The sequence below is a fragment of the Alligator mississippiensis genome, chromosome 1 (genome assembly GCF_030867095.1).
Source record: "Alligator mississippiensis isolate rAllMis1 chromosome 1, rAllMis1, whole genome shotgun sequence".
Lineage (NCBI taxonomy): Eukaryota > Metazoa > Chordata > Crocodylia > Alligatoridae > Alligator > Alligator mississippiensis.
In genome coordinates this window covers 338,769,724-338,789,221 of record NC_081824.1, presented here as the reverse complement: position 1 = coordinate 338,789,221, position 19,498 = coordinate 338,769,724, and the positions used below count along the sequence as shown (strand labels likewise).

Genomic DNA, 19,498 nt, shown 5'->3' with positions numbered 1-19,498 from the left:
AAATGTGAAGTGCACCAGGGTGGTTCAACAGCAACCAAGCATGGCAAGAATAGCCCGTTTCTAAACCCAGAGCTGCAAGGGGTATTGCAGTAGACCAGTCGTTTTCAACCTATGGTCTGCAGACCCCGAGGGGTCCGTGGAGCAAGTCTAGAGGGTCATTGAAATATGACTGTAAAGACTGTGGCGCTAGCCAAAGGGGAAGCACCGCTGGTGCTGCTGTTGCTCCAGCACCCACCTCCCCGTACCCAGAGGCCACTCGAGCGCCAGCAAGAGGCAGCCGAGCACCAGTAGGCAAAGCACGGTGAGGCATGTATGAGCGTGGATGCCGATTTTCCCAATGGAAACTCCAGTCTTTTGGCACTTATGGAAAGCTTTTATATGAAACATTAAGAACTGCACATATTTTCAATGAAAGGTTAGGTCTTACAAAACTGATGGGAGGCCACCAGCAGAAGTCTGTGAGGTATAGCTCAGTCTCTGCCTGGACTTTTCATCTTCACAGTACATCACGGGGTCGGAGTTGATGATCTGCTTAGGTCCCTTCCAACCCTACCAACTATGAAACATCTAATACATGTGAATGCATGAGGGCTTGACATGGCAATCTGGGGGGATCCCTGGATGAATGGTTGCCTGTGTATGTGGGGAACAGTACCTGATTGATGGCTTTCATCAAGAAGCTTCAATACTGGGTTTCTTAAGTAAAAGAAAACAACTTTGAGACCTTTGAAACCCTTGACCACTTTTTGGTTGAAAACAAGTTGACGCCAAACAGTGATGCGAAAAGCGAAATTGAGGAACATTTTTTAGTGCCCAAATCTCAGTTTCACTAGTACTTTCCTGAAACGGGCAATGAGAATGAGTGGATACGTAACCCCTTTGTAGCAGACTGCAACTCTAGGTCCTGTCTAACAGCTAAAAAAGAAGAGCGATTACTCGAGTTATCCTGAGATGTGGGACTGAAACTTGAATTCAAGTAGGAACCTCTTGCCTTATTCTGGCTGAAAATAAAAAAAAAGGGGAATATCCTGATCTGACAGATGAGGCCATTAAAGCCATGATGCCATTCACCACCATGTACTTAGGTGAAAGTGGGTTTTTGGCCTTAGTATCAATAAAATCCTGACACAAATTAGATGTTGAAGGAGACCTAAGACTGAAACTGTCACCTATCCTACCAAACTTTCACATGCTTTCATTGCCCGTTTCAGGAAAGAATGATGAAAAAATATTGAGATCACAAAGTTGTATTATTGTTATTGATGTGGTTGATATTATTTTTAACCCTACAGTTTATCAGTAATTATCTACTTATATTTGCTATACACACAATAGATTTCCAAAGGGCTCCACAACTCCATTCAAAAATTTTTTAGAGGTCTGTAAATAAAAACCCAGTTGAAAACCACTGTGGTAGACCAGTAGTTTTCAACCTGTGGTCTGTGGACCCCTGGAGGTCCGCAGGCTATGTCTAAGGGATCCGCAAAAAGTATTATGACCAATCAAAAGTATGTGGATACCTACACTTATGATTCAAAGGGGTCCACTGCACCTCCATTTGAAATTTTTAAGGAGTCCACGAATAAAAAATGTTGAAAACCACTGCGGCAGACTGTCAGGTATTCCACAGTAGTAAGTACAGTAACCCTAGATGAAGTATCACTCAATTTATGACAAGGGTGGCGATTTGCATAAGTATTGCTCATGAACTGACAGCAACAGCTCATGTACAGCCTGGCTCTTGACAGCAATAGTGCCACTAGAACTGGCTGCAGGAGACACACAGCAGCCCTTCCTAGAAACATCCAGATGGAGGGCAGGCACTCCCAGCTGGAAAATGCTGCGATTCTTGCAGAGGACAAAAGGAATTTCTGTGCCAAGGTCAGTCTGAAATTTCGCAAGTGGAAATGGGTGGCAACTGTTGAGAAAGCACCAATGAGAAAGCCTCTCTCTTGAATCTCCTGAATCCTAGCACAGGATAAAAGTCATTTGTTTTGCCTGTAGCCTTTCAGACAGGATTTTTTTTTTAAATGTTTGCATGACTTGTTTACAACATTCATAAAAATCCATTAACTGCTTACTCTATGTGATTACTTGCAAGAATTATTTTAGAGTTTCATAGATGTTAGGGGCTGGAAGGGATCTTACAGATCACTGGGTCCAGCCTCCACAGCACTTGGCAGGAAAGACTGCTGAGGTCAGATGACCCCAAAGTGGGTGTCAAGATGCCTTCTGAAGATGGCCAGGGTGGATAACTTTACCACCTCTGGGTAAAGTTCCAAACCCTCGGCACTCGACTTGTAAAGAAGTTTTTCCTTATGTCCAGTCTGAAACGATCTTCAATCAGTTTGTGCCCACTGTTTCTTGTCCTTCCCTGGGGCACCTTGGTGAATAGATGCTCCCCAGGCTGCCATCAAGTCCCTTCCGAGACTTCTCTTCTCCAGGCTGAACAGTCCCAAGTCTTTCAGCCTCTCCTCATATGACCTGGTCTCTAGGCCTCTAATCATGTGTGGCCCTCCTTCGGACTCTCTCGAGTTTCTGCACATCCTTCCTAAAGTGCGGCACCAAAAACTGGACACAGTACTCCAGCTGCAGTCTCACCAAGGCCGAGTAGAGCAGGAGGATGACATCCTTAGCCTTGCTTGAGATGCCGCAGTAGATGCACGCCAGTGTTTCTTGCATGAGTGTTTTTAAATTTTCTGTATATATTTGCTTGAATGCTTCAATACCTTCTTCTTAGTCTTTTTTTTCCTGTTTGCAATGCACTAGTGCATGCTGCCAGAAATTCTAATTTTCCTGCCTTGCCTGAAGTATGAATTTATGAATGGGCTCCTTACTATTATGCTATGACTGGTCATGCACGTTAAAATAAACCAACTACTTCAAAAGGAATTGCCTTTGTTTCCTGCTTGCATATGTCCCACTGCTATTTTGAAAGAGATGAGGGGGAGTTCCGGGGCCTAGAACAAACTTTGTTGTATTTTTTTTTCGAAGAGGAGGGGTAGGGTAGGAGGGAGAGAGGGTATACACATTAATGCACCTACATGAGCTAGTCTGGCTTTCTAAGACCCATACCCTTCATGACCCCCTCACTGTCAGTCTGCACTTTTAGGAATGGGCTTCTTTCAAGTTCCATAAGACTTCCAGTGTACACATGAGTGACGGGTATCAACAGGGTCCCAGGGCCAGTGCAGTTCCAGCCTGTGCAGGCTACACTACAACATGCCTCAGTTGGGCACACTGACACTGACAAGTGAGCTAACATTTACAGATGTGCCTGCAAAGCCATGGGACAGGCTGCTGAGAACTGCTTCCAGCTATTCAAGGCCTCATATGGCAACAGAACGCAGGCTAGTTCCCATATGACTCCTTGCTTCTAGGGCTTCAACTGTCTCCCTCTTTCGCTTGCTCTTCTGCTCTGAAATCTAGGCAGTCTCTCTAATTTCGAGTCCAGGCTCATGAGCTCGGCTTACTTTCCTGGCCCTCCCCATGCTCATATGCTTGGATTTGATCTTTGGTCCAAATGAGTGGACCAGATGTATGACAACCAGCTGTACATTATACCAGCAACCAACATAGCGTGCACAGGTTCTCTCATGCCTTCATGTGAACAAAGTTCCTTCCTTTTTATCAAGCATGACTGCTCATCTCCCAGTCCCAGTTTTTGCAGGTCCTTTGCAGAGTCCAAATAGACAGCTTTCATGGCAGTCCTGTGACTGAACTTGGAGAATACTGCCCTTCTCTCTCCCTAATGCATTTCTCTACCAGATCAGGCTGTCACATGAGATTTGCCTGAATCTTCTTATGGGCAGCTTTACCTGCTGCCATCCTTGTTTTCAAGGGAGCAAATGTAGGCTTGGAGAAAGAAAAACATTTTACAAATGCACTAGGGGTTTCAAAGATGGGATTCTGGTCACTGTGAATCCCTAGCCAGTTGGTTGTTAAACAGTGACCAGGGCTGTAACTGGGAAATGGCATTATGGCACTGTTGCTACAGGGACAGTATACCAGTACAGGTAATGCAGTATCCGTAAAGGCTTTGCATTGTTGGAACAGTGACAATGGAAGCCATAAGCCTTTTAAGAAAGATGGTTTCACATGACCAGAATGAACCCAGGGTTTTATTGATAGCACTCAAAATTAACACTGGCTGCAGACAAGGATGTGCTAACATAAGACAAGTTCAAATGGCAAAACTTTGTAGAATAAACTGGTGCCCAAATCCCAATGAGACTTACTCATTGCAGTTGACCAGACACATTCTTAATTACCTTTCAAAATCTAGCCCTAAAACTGCTGAACCAGTAGGCAAAACAAAGGTCCAACTGGACTTGGCATATATTTTTACTGCGTCTGGTTTTGATTTACTTACACAAGCGAGCTTATACATAAGCAAGGATATGGGCTCAGTTTCTGATGTTTTAAAAAAAATGCTTCTAATATTCTGAAGAGATAAGATATTTCTTGACTGTTAAAGCTGAGACTAACTTTGTTATGCACAATTTTGGCACCACCTTTTTACCTGGCCAGGGCTAAAGTAGTCAAAGAAGTATGTCAGATACATTTATAAATCTGCTAAAGAATAAAATGTATGGGAAATTATGAAGATAATTGGACAAGGCACTGTTAATGGTTAGAGTACCAAACGGTTGTCACAACCAAGTCTCATGGCTTTAGTGAGCCACTTACTTTCAAACAGGGACTCAACTATATCAAGACACCAGGATTTTAAAAGATTGAGAGTTTCTGTAGTTTTGCTTTCCCCTAACAAGAGAGCTTTGTGAGTGAATAAAAAGACCAGGTCAGTCATTAAAAAGCACATCTAAAACCAAGCTAAGCTTAAAAGTAGCATAAGGAAAGGAGATAGATCACAGATTTAAACTACTTAAAGGTCAGGAAGTCCAAAAGCATTTATAAAAAGAGGAACCACTGTAAATGCAAACACGAGGGCAGGGGGAAGAAGTACATCAGACTGCAGTTACAGAACTGGGTTAAATTGCTCTTGTCAGTAGCAAAGAGGAGAGGAACCTCATACTCACAACAGTCAGCACAAACAGAGGTAGACAGCCCTGTTAGTCTGCAGTTTGGCAAATGGTGAAGTAGAGGTGTAACTTATAGACCAGTGATTCTCAACCAAGGGTAGCATAGCACCCTGGGTGCCCCAAGATCTTTGGAGGGGTGTTGCAACACCTGGCCCATGTAAGACCAGGCAAGTGGTGGCTCCTCCACACACTGAGCACCCTGCACCTGCCCCAGCATCCTGGCAGCATTCGCCATGGCCTCTCCCACCAGCTCTGGGCACACAGGCTGGGGGTGTGGTTGGGGGGGGGGGGGGGGGGGAAGAGCACAGCCTCTGCACCAACTGTACCCATGCTCTGAGCAACATGTTTTGCTGAGGGCAGGCAGACAGAGTCATGCTTTTTCAGTCCAGCTCTTCCCCCCACTCCTCCCACATTCCCAGAGCTGGTGGGAAGGACCACAGGGAATGAGGACTCCTTGTGCCACCATCCACGTCCCTTGAATGTGGAACAGCCACAGCAGCAGAGGCTTACACACACCCGCTCCAGTACAGACCCGGGGCAGAGCTGGGACAGATGATGAAAAGAGCAGGGCATGGAAAGATCCTTCCCCTGCCACCAGCCTCTGCACTAGAGGCCACCACTACCCGCTTCCTCCGACAGGGACAGTTGCCTCCTTCAAGGGTTTAATGACCCAGCCCAAAGCTCTCCAGGCTGCCCAGCCTAGCAGCCCCTGCCACCATGACCATCATGACCTACCCCCTGCCTTGCTCACAGGGTGCCCTACCACCCCATGAGATCCTTTTCAGGCTGCTGTGGCATGCCACAAAGTAAACACTACTATAATAAATGCGTCTTCAAATGGGGTGCCACTAAATTCTGACAAGTTAGAGATGTGCCTTGAGTCTTAAAAAGGTTAAGAACAACTGTTACAGACTATCTGAATCAGAGACAAGCTTTCATGAACCATGGGTCACTTTACAATATACTGCATGAAGTACTGCTCCTAGAACAGAGAGAGGAGATGCTGCCCCACCAAATCACACATCTCTCTCTCTCTCTCTGGGCTTCCCTACTTCTTGGGGGCAAGCAATAGGATATAGAGCTCCCCAGCACACCAACATTACCTGCTGCATGCAGTTATGTCCAGGCTTCCTGCCTCTCCCACCAATTTCTGTAGTATGAGGAGAAGGAGAACATAAGTATGTCTACACCACTCAGCTACGGCACCAGGAACTGGCATCCTGAGAGATGCCACGCTGCTCCACACATGCTATCCCCCAAATTACAACTAGTATAGCTGCCTCAGTGCAAGATTGAGATGCAGAGGCTAACTGGCACATATGCAGCACCATCCTACGACAGCTATGCTACTTTCAGTCCAGAAGATAGCACATGGCATCTCTCTGCATAGCACTGCCTGGACCCATACTGGCACCACAGACATACCCACCAGAGTGGTCTGCTTCCCCACTACAAGAAGAAAGAGGTCTGACAGACCAGCCTTACTCTGTACAAACAAGGTTTTACAATTGATGCAGACCCAGAAAAAAGGAACATGTATTGATAATGCCTCTGGGAAAGCATATGAACACAGCCCTACAAGCTCATTTCATGTTCTCTGAACATCATTCATTCAACACAATAGTTTTCCATCTATTGACTCCTCTGTGAAATCCTATGAAATATGACCTTTCATTTCTACTTGGGAGAACTTTTACAATCATCTTTTCTCTAACGCCTGATGAAGGGTGTTTGTGCCTGAAAGCTTGCAATTAAAGAAATGTTTTCGCAAAAATCTGGTTGGTCTAAGATATCATCTCTACTATGAGCCCTGATTGCTTATTCATTCACACTGCATTGTATGTCAAACCAGAAGAACCATAATGATTTTAAAATTAAAAGTAAAAACCAAAACAAAAATACCAAACCAAGTCACACTGCTATATTAGGCCACCTCCAAGGGTTAGGCCACTTCTGAAGCAGCGCTCCCAAATACCTGCTAACATACAATACAACCCCCCCCCCCCCCCCCCCCAAAAACCCTCATTTCCTATTCTGTGGACAAGCAAAAAGCAGGTTAAATTTGTGCCATGAAATGAGTCCCAGGTCCAGAAATGGATTTATTTTGCTATGCTATTCTGCTGCACACTGAACATCAGGACTATACAGTTCCACCTTTTCTCTCCCCTCCTTTTTCATGCATGCTTAAGCCTCTAAGAACATTATTTCTACTCTTTGGTTTAAAGAACTGAGAACGAAAGGATGCAAAATAAGGACAATGCCAACAACAGGAGAAAGAAAAAAGTAATACTCTGACTGCAGCTTTTAACTGAGACCAAGGGAAGACATGATTAGTCTTTATGAAGGCCTCAGATTCAGCAGTGAGCTCCTATTTAAAAAGGAGTTTAAGTGCTTTGCTGAGTTGGGATGGAGTCCAGCAGATGCTTGAATGGTCTGCTGAACTACGGCATAAGGGCCCAATCTTGCTCTCACTAAAGGTAACAGGAATTTTGCCATTAACTAAGGCAGATCGGATTTTTGCTTAGCAAAGTTGTAGTTTATTGTATAGGCTAAGTTTTGATTGTATACCAGCACCACAGAGTCACATTTCTTCTATTCTGCTCTCTCGTTCTTTTGTATTTCTAGTTTGTAAAAATAAAATAAAATTTAAAATTAAAAAAAACCCTGCAAGGTATTTTTCTAAAAAGAATTAAAAGTGACTTCATATAGAAGGAGGCAATATCTCTATTCAAGGAAAAGCACTGAAGCTCATAAGGTTTTCAACTATTTTTGATAAACAGCTAAAGCAGATTTTTCTTCTTCCAGCAGGACAGCTGATGTTAAAATCCATTTTTCCCCTTATGCTGTGTTTTGCTAGGATTTTCTTCAATTTTTTTTAAACAAAAAAACAGTTATCATAGATATTTTAATTTAATGAAGCCACCACTTTAATGTTGACTAACAGCTTGCCTTTATATCAGTTTATATGAAGTAGAATAGAATTTAATTTGTAAAAAACCTGTTCAGTCAGTTTAATAGCTTGCTGATGTTTTTCTCTCCCTCTCCACCCCCTTTAGATGACAAAACCCGTTTTATTGAGAGGAGGACTATTTCAGTGTTTGGTTCTTGTGACTGGAGCGGCTCCTTTGTTTCTAGGCAACAGATTTGCATAAATTGAAGCAGGAAGGAAAAATGCTTTCATATTATTTATCAATTTAGCTGATTAAAGCAAAATAAAATGCAGCAAGGAACGGCTGACAGGCTTTTTTCTGCAGCAGATCCTATCTCTAGTCAAGGTTTTAAAAATAAATACATTTGCAATTAAAGAGAGGGAACAAATGTTATCCAACACTGACTTGTAGCACTGTAGCATGTCTGAAGCCAAAAGAACAGTCACATGATGGAAGTGATTAACGTGAACTGAAGCAAGGGAGGGGCTGCCCTGCTCACCCTTGTGGCCTGTGGGTTGAAGTAAAATGACCTAACACTGGAGGAAACTTAGGCAAGGACATGCTTCCACAAGCAGACACTGATTTGGTAGAGGGCATAATAGCACAGGCATAATCCTGCGGGAAGTGGCAACTCCGTGAAATACAAAACAGTGCACTGTGTGCTTCTAGTCACACAGGACTACCTTTTTTTTTTTTTTTTTTTTACATAAAAAGAGGCACCTCTTCACAGCGATCATCTTACACTGCTGCCTATCAAGAGTTTTGTATACAGTGTGGGTAAAAACCACATATCCTCTTGCAGGTGCTACATCCCCAAAAACACACATTGTGGTTATCTATACTGATAACCTCCCCCCCACTTTTTTTTTTAAGTTGGTAAAATCTGTAGTAGACTAATCACATGCATCTGTTGACATTTTTATTACTGGCAACTCATACAGTGGCCTTGCTGCCTTTAGCACCAAGAGCTGGGCCAGGCCAGCTCTTTCGGGGGAAGCTGAAAGACCATGCAAATGACTCAGAAGTGATGTTTGTGATTCATTACTGCTCTTCCATTCCCCAGGTCAGTATTGACCCATGGTGTCAGGAAGCTACTTACCTACTACACTTGCTTTATTTTAGAAGGGTAGCAAAACTGATACAGCAACAAGTTTTGGCTGGTAAAGAGCTGATCACACCTGCGTTCCAGGAGGAGGGCACGCTTCTGGTGTCCTGGCCATAGTCCATCTTAGATAACTACATTCTGCCAAAAATTCCCCTTGAACTTCCGGTTCTGGATACTAGTCTGCTTTACTTTCTATCCAGAGCAACAAAGAGCAGTTCAACTATTGTTTCCAGCCCAGAGACCTATTTCAATTTAAGGATGAACAAGCCCTGTAACACTCTCTGGCATCCTTTGGGAAGGGAAACCCCACACGAAAGTGTAAACTGGTGTTGCAATCACATTTCGGTAAAGCATGTTGTTAGCTTTTTTAAGCCATGGAAGTCACCTAAAAATAACCTAAGTGTTCGTTTAACTACTGACATCAAAGTGCATAAGCTATGGAATTGTATCACAAAAAACATAAAGAAATAGAGATTAATTTATTTTGCACGGGTGTGCATTCCTAAAATAGTTTGACATGCCAAAAATATCAATCACTATAAAAACAAAAGATTCCCAGCTGTTTTGGAATGACGCAACGTGCTCTTAAGTCAGCTACTCTGAAGGCAGCTGCTATGGTGAAAAACCACTCCTCATACAAAGAATTTGATTCAAGAGGCTTCTGGGACAAGTTTTGCTCTCAGTATTTCTTGCTACTATGCAGAAAAATCTGCTCAGAAAGACAATGAAATCCTTCCAAGAGGACAGAGCTTATCTTTACCTTTAAGAAAGCCAGTTTATTAAGAAAGAGAAATCTATAATAAAAGTACTACCTTCAAAACAGAGACAGGATCCCACTACCAGGACTGGCATCAAGGGCTTACACTAATTCCCTTCTATGATGCTAGACAAGTCAGAATATTTGTGCCTCAGTTTCCTTATCCAGTAAATATGGTAACAAGCAACACTATCCTGCCATACAGTGCTGCTGCAAGGATTGCCATTTACACAGTGATTTGCGATCAAAGATGTGCTAAATGTAATTGTACAGTAGTCTGTTCACACTGGATAGAAGGGTTCCCATCCAGCAGAAAGCAGCCAGACCAACTCCAGTAGGCCATGCTTTCTTCTCTGGTCGTTTGACAACTTAAGCTCCCATTTGCCTCTACCCTTGCGTTCTCTGCAAAACCCTCCGAGCGGTGCAATACAGCACCCTTCTCTGAAGCTTATGGAAACAGTGCAAGCAGCGTGGTTCAGAAACCCCTGCACCAACAGTGACTGCCAAGACAGGAAGGGTCCCAAATGGAGGAAGCAGGGAAGAAAAAGACCATGTCATGTGGACCATTGCGGGAGACGCATAGCAAGACGACAAAGGGAGAGGAACAGGACCAAGGAGAGAGAGGATGAAACAAGTGGGATAAATGAGGTGGGGGGGAGGGGAGAGGAAGAGGAAGTAACACAAATGAGCCACACAACAGCAGAAGAGGAAGTAGCACAAATTAAAAGAGAGGACTGGGGCAAAAGGTGTCAAAAACAGAAAAAAAATGCAGCAAAAAGAAAAAGCCAGAGAGGTGGGCAAAACACAACAGGCAGGGTGCAACACATGCTGGGACATGATGGGAGCAGGTGGGGGGGAGGGAGGGGGGGGAGAGAGAATCAAAAGGGCTATCAAAATGATTTGGGAAACAACTGAACTAGAATGAGGCAAGTTGCCACCAAGCTTTCACACAGCTATAGCAATTCAGTTGTTGTCCCCCCTACTAGTAAGGGTCTCTAACTGCACAAACATGCAATACTGCCAGGGTCTCCTGACTTGCACAAACAAAAACTAAAAGAAACCCAATTCACTGTCACTTGTGATCCACCACAGGATCTGAAACTAGGTATCAAAGGATTAGAATTAATTAGTGCCCTAACCCAAGTGGACTCAGCTATCAAGCAGTCTACAGCAGCTATTTTCTGAAATAGTACGTGGTAGGAAATACACTAAAATAAGTCTTCATTTCACAAAGGCTATAAACCTGAGGACACAAAGAATAAGATGAATCTAAGTCATGTACTGCATATCAGTTAAGAGTCTTGGTTTCAAAAATCAAGATGCTGCATCTTTCCTAATGCAGTCAGTCTGTTTTCAAGATACAAAATGATGCTATGTTCATGTAGCACTAACCCAGCAGCAAGCTGTAATTCAAAGAGACCTCCAGGATTTTAATGCTATTGCACTCACTCAAAAGAGTATTACAGGAAGGTGATCTCAGCAGTTGATCCAGGAAGGTGTTAATATCACTCAAATGCTTGAAGCAAGAAATGCATTCAACACTTCATTTTCTTCACTCAGTTTTAAAGTATTGGTCTGCAAATCATCCTTGGATTTGGCCGCAGAGGCCTTCTCAGCCAACTCCTGCATTCCAACGTCCCCTGGACTATATTTGTTAATAAATCCAAGTCCCTAGTTATTTTTAATATGTACCATTCTTTCACTGTGTAAAAGAGCCACTACATGTGAAAGAAACCATCACAGGTGTAATCTACTGCACAGATGAAAGTAAAGACAAAAGGAAGTTATTTCTCTAACCTCTTTCAAATAAAGCTGCCTTACAGGGTGGATAAAAATCCATTTAAAAAAAACTGGATATTTTGATTTTAATCATATTTTTATTTTTTCTGTTGAGATGCTTCTTTAACAAAAATTAAGCTATGCAAAGATAGTTTTAATTTACAATACATTAAAGCTCAAAGATAGCATCATGGAATAGGGATTATAACTTCTAATTATATACTGAGACTATATATACTCATGTAACCGTTTTAGAAAAAAATTATAAATAGGTCACAACAGACCATGGACTGTATTAAGGCCCAATCTTAAGGGTTCCCAGAGGTTCCTCTATAGATTAATAAAAAGATTTAAAAAAAAACTACTCTACCCAGTGGGACTCAGTGCTCAGTCTTGAAGATCTCATGGAGTATCTCTGTGATGCTGTTTCAGTTCTCAAACTGTGGATTTCCCTCTCCAGGAGATAACATCTTTGTTAACAGCAATATATGGCGATGAGAGATAACAGACCTGACTACTTACCCAGCAACCATCTTGTGTTTGTACATTTGTGCACACAGAATCAAGCCCTTACCTCTCTCTAAAAGTACAAAGTTTCAAGAAGTTGAATGAATAAAGGATATTGAACAAGAATGCACTTTTTGTAGAAAAACAATGATTAAATTGAGGCTTCCTGACTGGTGATGTAAACTGTTATTTAAATCGTGATTTAAACCAATTTGATTCAAATCAAATCCACCCTGCTGCCTTAAGTCTAATTTGTAATGGAAAGGGGGGGGGCGGGAATTAGAAAAGAAATAAGATAATACCATCAACTTAATATTTTTAAAGAATCTAAGCTTGTGCTTAGTATGCTATAGATAATTTGATGCATCCAAATATCAAATGGATTCTTCCCCTTCAAGAGCCTAATCTTTATGGCTTTCTTCCCTTGTGTCAGTCATGGATATCCCTCAGAAATGCAACGCATGATGGAACCCACTCTTCGCTACCCTAAACACATACCCAAGAGCATCCAACACTGCACATCTTTTCCAGAAGTCATCCTGGCCCGATGAATCTTAATCCCATCACACTTCATGGCATATTTTTATAACTTTGTTTATCTCAATTCAAAGGACTTCCAAGTTGTGTGCCCTATTACTTCTCCGCTCCATGACATGAGAACTTGGCAGTTCAAATCTGAACTTCCTTTTCTTGGTTGCCATACCAAATTTTTAATATGCACTTCACCCGATCTACTCTAATGCCCTGTGGTCTCTTTCACAAGCTGCCTACTGGGATTTTTGTCCTGCCATTCAATATCTGTGTTTCAGAATTGTTTCCCTGCTTAGGTGGGGTGCATCTGTTACAGTCTGCCCACGATACTCATTCAAGTAGACATGGAGCTGCCATGTAAAAATGTTATAAAGATCGTACATGACCTTGTTGGGGAGGTTAAGTAATTATGTATGAGACCTGTCAGTGAAGCTAAGTAAATAAAACCATATCAGATTATCAGACTTCCCCTCTAAGAATATGTTAGTCTATTTTAATAGGCTGCTGTAGGGAAAACAAGCAGAAAAGCAACAGAGCAGTTCTAGAGAAGCAGCCTCAAATATGATGGTGTTACCAAACAGGGGTAAATTACAAGACAAGGTACTACTTCCAGCTTCCACGGTGAAGCTGCACATCTCTCCAGTCAGGGCAGTGACCCTACAGATGAAAGAAACACTAACTGGTAACTTGATTCCTGTGGATTGGGTGGATCATGAGCAGCTTTTGAAGGCATTTTTTCCTCATTTAGTCAGTGAAGTGTTTTTTTTGAGTCAACGAGCCATGCCATTCAGATTTCAGAGGCTGGGGTAGATGGAGATAGTGTCAACAGGAAGGGTAAACTTACCAGAATCCCCACGCGGAAGGCAAATGGTCTAAATTGCTTTAAAATGTTTTTTCTTAAATTACTTGGTTCTAAATAATACTTTGCTTTCTAAAAATAAAATCCATCTGCTGCTGCAGAAACAGACCTGCAGAGATAACCATGGCTGAAACACACAGTCCACATGAAAGACATGTATGACTCCACTCAGTTATCCAGGGTTTGAAATACAAGGGGAGGGGGCTCGGGGGAGCTGAGCCCCGCCATAAGAGACGAGAGCTCCTGGCCTGCCCCGTGCCTTTCTAAACAGCTCAGGCAGCGGTGGCTCCTTCCAGCTTCTACTGCCGCAGATCCCACCCCCAAGAGTCGTAGTGTAATTCGAACCCTGGTACTATCCAGTATTTTTTAATGCATTAATACACCCTGCTCATAGGGTTGTTAAATATTGTCCTAAATGTTCCTTTCTATCTGCAGAGAAGAAAAGAAAAGTTTCCTGAATGTGTTTAAAAAAAAGAAAAAGAAATCCACACATCTCTCATAGTGTGGATGGCTCCCGCACAGTGTACACCCCCCCACCCCTGTTTAACAGGATTGCCTGACCCCATGCAGTAAAAACAGCTGGTTGTACGGCATACCTGGAACATTAAATAGAGCCCCATCTGTCATATCCAGCTGTGGTAAGCGAGTCCCAAAAACAAGAAACCCTTAGACAACCCCCTGCAAGAAGTTCATCCTTATACTAAGAAGTCTCCCACTAGAGTACTGATCCTTAATCCAAACTGCAGCAGCCTGTCATAGGGAGAGGGGGCAACACTCCCTTTGGTCCAAAACCCTCTTGTCCCACAAGAGAACATTCCTGCTGAGGTTCTTCAGAGCAAGCCTAATGAAACAACTGCAGAAACGGTAGGGGGAGAAAGCAGAGCTGCCCTGGGGCTCCCTGCAGTTGAACAACGTAGGCAAGAAACCAAGACGTTCCGTCTTGAAAAAGGAGCGTGACAATTTGAAGAGCCTCTATCCAACTTATGAAAGCTGTCTCAAATCATTAACCTTTTGTGCATGCCTATATCAAGCTAAACATTGCATTTTTAGTTCAAGACTGGCCTGTACCTTTTCTGTGGATTTTAACTGTCATCTTAGACTAATACTTCAAGGATTGTTACACTTTGTTTAGCGTGGTAATGCCCAAACTTTGTTATCGTGTGCCTTTTCTGTTGATTTTATGCTAACAAAGGAATCATTAAACCTTCAGTAGTGCCCAACCATCCAGCCCCACAGGCCAAATGGGTGGCGTGGGGTCAATGACTGGGGTAGGTCTATTGGCCCCATCCAGCAGTGCACTAAAGTAATATGTCATGCAGGGCCACATTATCCAGCATATGGGGCTCCCAATAGGTCTGGAAATTTGGCAACAGGAACTACTGTTCCCCAACCACCACCAATTTTCAAACCCCTGGGGAGCCCTATAGGCCAGACAACACGGCTTTGGTCCATAGACCAGAGGTTGAGCACCCCTGTTAAGTCTTGATGATGATCCTTTATTCAAATGGAAGTACCTCACATCAATGAGCCAACGTGAGCAGTTGGGTGTTACGTCCCAGTGATGAAGAGAAGGTGCTGGACTACAAGAGTGCATCTAGGGACACAGAGTCAGAGATGGACTCTGCACACTTTGCAATCCAAGAAAAACCCCACACAGATCTAAGCAGGGAACCAAACAGAGTAGCCTGACAAGTGTCCAGCAGAGAGTACATGACCAGGACTGTGCAAAAGGGTAGTCAGTCACCTCCCAGGGGTGCAGGTGAGCCCCCGATCTGCCTACTCAATGACAGGAGGCGGCTGAAGCCAGTAAGCCTTGCTTTGAAACTAGAAACATTTTGAAACGTTCTAAACGTTTCGAGTTCCCTTGTTTCATTTCTAAGCTGTTTTGAAGGCTTTTATTTTGTTTTGATTTCGCTGTTTTGAGCTCAAAACACATAGAAACAGCTTCAAAACGAAACGCCGGGTAAATTTTCGCACAGCCCTACCTCCACAAATACTACCCAATGCCCCGCCTCCAGAAATACTACCCAGTGATGACAGGCGCCAGCAAGTGGATCTAAAAGTACGGAGCAAGAGCAATATTTAAATTGCGTCTGGTATCCAGGTTGTAGCTATACTGGTCTAGAGGCAAAAGGAATCAGAACTTGTGGCAACGGTGATACCTTATTTTTTTTGCAAAAATCTAGTTGATTAAAATATCATAAAAAATATCCCTTCTGCCACAAGTTCTGATTCATATTTGAATTGCAGCTTTTTGGTCAGTGCTTTTACCAGATAAAAAATAAGTCTCCTCCAAAAAGTGGAGGCATTCAAGGGCAAAAGAAGCAGGAAGCTCTAATGAACTAAATTAGCATGCAGATAACTTTAAAAAAAATCTCTCTGGTTGCATCTTTTCCTTTGCTCTCACTTTACTTCTTGTTAGCTCAGTGGCTGGCCCTGGTGGAACCCAATACCGGAGGGGGCACACATACCATTCAGCTGTATGTACAACATAGACACATACCGCCACTCCACTTCTAAGCATAGTTTACAGCATCCAGACATCTTTAAAATACTGAGCTTCCTGAAGAGAGAAACTCGTCTACTATACTTTCTACTTACGTACAGATATGTATACTTATATACTTATGTACAGATACCTGGAAAAGCAGTGATAAGATCCAAATAGTACATACAAAAACTTATGAATGATTTCTGCAGTGGTTGTAATGATTCTATAACGTATGTTAGAGAAAACACTTTTTAATAAGTCAAGGTAAAAATTACTACTAAAATCAACTACATTTTTGACAGCTGTAAACAGCTGTAAACTCTGGAGTTACAAGTAAAACCAGTCCTACAACCTGAATAAACCCAAGAGTTATATCCAGGATATGCACCGTGAAATATGGTAATCTTGTTATAAGTCAAGGTTTGAAGCTCAATTTTTTGATGGTCTTAGTTATTTCAATACATTTCTCAATATCTAGTACCCTAAATTTAAAAAATTGCAATGTATTTTGTATTTTCAGACAACAGAGGAATTCATGAAGTCCCATTCCTTTACAGGAATTTCATTAGCCCTTTGTTCTTTAAATAAGTAAGCCTGAGAAAGTCTCCACTTTATACCAAGTCTTTGATCTTTAAGTCTGCAGCACGCAAAACATAAGATTTCTCTCATTTGACAGGAAAAAAGGAAAAAAAGTTAGCCTGTCTCCCCTTCCCCGCCATTCTAAAATTTGATTTTAAGTTGTTCCCACTTTCTGTCACTTACAGGAACAGTCTATTTAAAACAGCTGAACTGCATAAGCAAATGACATGAAGCAACACTTGAAAAAAAACACAAAAAAACAACAAAGCCATGTAGAAGAGGCCAGCCGAAACATTATATGTAGATCCCAACACAGTTTTTGAAAAGGGATGAAACTGGGGCTAATCATGCAGGTTCACAAAACAATATAAATCACAGCTATTCAATCTAAGTACAACAGATTGTGAATATGAAAATACTGACCAGAAAGCAGGAAGCTTCAGCAGGGTATATTATTCTACCTTCCAGTTTCAAAAGTACACAAACTCACAATGATGCAGGCATCAACATTCACTAGACCTCATTTCAATTCTAGAAAGTTGCAGCACGTGCAGTGCAATACCTGTGATGGTGACGAGACCCTCCAGTCAGCAACTACAAGTCTTATGATTCTAGAGGAATTTCAAAGCTTCTAACAATGTATTTTTTTACATCCCTGTTAAGGAACTTCCCTTCTGGACAACCAATCCAGTCACCACTCAAAACCAGCTTGCGGGATGTCACAAATACTGATCTGCTTGCAGTGTGTGATTTGCTCTTCAAACCCACTACAAAGCTTACAAACCAAAACAGCTGGGGAATTGTATTAGAAAACATCAGCTGTGTAAATTTAAGCCTTCTGTTTGCAGTTGGGAAGGGCCTTCTAAACAGCCAGATATCCATTTGCCTTCAGAAAGTCCTGCCAAGGCAGTAGGATGAAACACCACCAGGTCACCAGGATGTCTACTGGAAGCTGATATCTTCCTTTCTATCCTGCCCTGCTCCTCACAGACAATACTAGTGGAGCTGGAAAGGAACCAGTTTCCTTCAAACTGTTGTTCCAAGGGTGCTTTCTTTTGCCACAGCCACGGGCCTCCCCTTTGCAACAGCAAGTCCAACCCAAGCCTCACAGTTGGGGGGGGGGGGGGAACGGGTGTCAATTCTCCTCCGCATTTGAGAGGCACTGACAACCTGGAACAGGCAACTTAGAGAAACAGTGGGATCTTCATCCTTAGAAACTGTCCAAGAGCAGATGGGCCAGCCCTTGGCTGGCATGGTTTAATCAGGACAATCCTGCCTGGAGCACAAGGCTGGACTAGATCAGTGTTTCTCCAACTGTGGGTCACAACCCTGGCTTTTTCCTTGTAGTCTGGCAGAGTTCCAGCCTGCAAGGGGCTGCTTGGGGGCCCCTGTGCTCCACACACACCTAACCCCACCCCACACACTGTGGGTGGTGGGCAGTGGGTCAGAAGTGAGAGGCACTGGACCAGGACAAGCCATCAATGTTTGCAAATGGGTCCTGGTCCAAAAAAGAGTAAGAAGCACTGGAGTAGAGGACCCCTGCATATGGGTGACTGATGCCTCCTGAGTCTGGGGGGGGTAGGGGGGGGCCAGCAGGGCACAGCCAGCCATACAATGACCCAGCAGCCAGTCACCAAACATGCTAGCGGAGCCAATTTGGGGAGGGGGGGGGCACTAGCACTCTCCATGCCCCCCTACCAGCCAGAGCGCTGTCAGGGGGGCACCAGCGCTCTCAGGCCTCCACCCCCACATATCCCCTATGCCTCTGGAGATCCCTCGCCTCTGGAAGTCTCTTCCAGCCTTACTTCCCTATGTGCCCCTTGCCAGGCAGGGCATGCGCTCCCTTTGCCCCTGTACCATATGTGGGGCTCAGAAACGCAGGAGACCTTGCCTCCAAGCAGCCAAACGCAGGCGCTGAGGGCCGCCTAGGCCAAGCCCCTGCCAGTCAGGAGGTGCCCAGGCTTTAGCCTGCCCAGGTCCGGCACCTCCCTCCCCTCAGCCGGAACCCCCGCGGCTTCTTGCGCGCAGGGGAAGCCCCGGGCCCGAAGCCCGCGGGCAGCACGTCACAAGGGGGCTGGAGGAGAGGCAGGAGCCCCCGGCCGCCCCCCGGCCCGCGGGAGCAGCGAGGGGCAGGCGAGGCGCTGCCCGGTGCTCACCCGTCCGCGGCAGCGCGGGGTGCAGCCGCCGCCCTGGGGATCGCCGCCGCTGCGCTGGGCCGGGAGTTTCCTGCCTGAGTCACTGGAGCTGGGAGCTGCGCAGGGAAACACCCTTCCTGCGGCTCCGGCCCCGCCTCCCTTCCCCGGCAGGAGCTGGGGGGTGGCCCCGGCAGCGCGGGCCCGGCCCCCTCGGCTCCAGCTTCCTACGCTCAAACCGGCCCCCAGCCGGCCCTGCTGTCTCCAAGCGTGCCGCAGGGGGCGGCGGCTGCGGCTGAGCACGGGCCAGGCCGGGCGGGCTGACCCACCGGGGGTCTAGGGGCTGCACGTGGGGAGGGGCATGGCCACGCCTGCCGCAACACCCACCTTGCAGCAAGGGAGGGCTAGGTCCCAGTAGGGTGGCCATCATAGGGCACAGTCCGGTTGTCCTTTATTGATACAAAACCGGACGCCTTTATGTCCTCTATTTTTCTCATCAAGACCTCTGGATATGGGCGGCTTGTGCCTCTTGAGTCTAGGGGACACCAGCGGGGTGTGACCGGGGGTAGGGTCCCCCAGCGGCCACCGGGGCAGGGGGGGACCCAGCCTCCAGTCACCAAGTGCACTGGCACAACCAGTTTCAGGGGGAGCACTAGCGCTCTCTGTGCACTCTCCATTGCTCCAAAAGAAAAATAGAGGACATAAAGGCATCCAGTTTCATATCAATAGAGGACAGAGTAGCAGAAAACCAGAACATCCTCAGTGGTGGCCACCCTAGGTTCAAGA

General features: G+C 44.5%; 1 protein-coding gene across 2 annotated transcripts in view; it reads right to left on the bottom strand.

Moving 5' to 3' along the window:
* CYFIP1 (cytoplasmic FMR1 interacting protein 1) overlaps window positions 1–18,860 on the bottom strand; it is a 136,268-nt gene extending 117,408 nt beyond the window's left edge. Inside the window, exon 1 of one of the 2 annotated variants that reach the window (XM_019485122.2) lies at window positions 18,737–18,860. The gene's annotated coding sequence lies outside the window, so the exon portion shown is untranslated. The remainder of the gene's footprint in view (window positions 1–18,736) is intronic. The other variant, XM_006276205.4, reaches the window with a different exon arrangement.
* Between the last annotated feature and the right edge of the window lie 638 nt (window positions 18,861–19,498).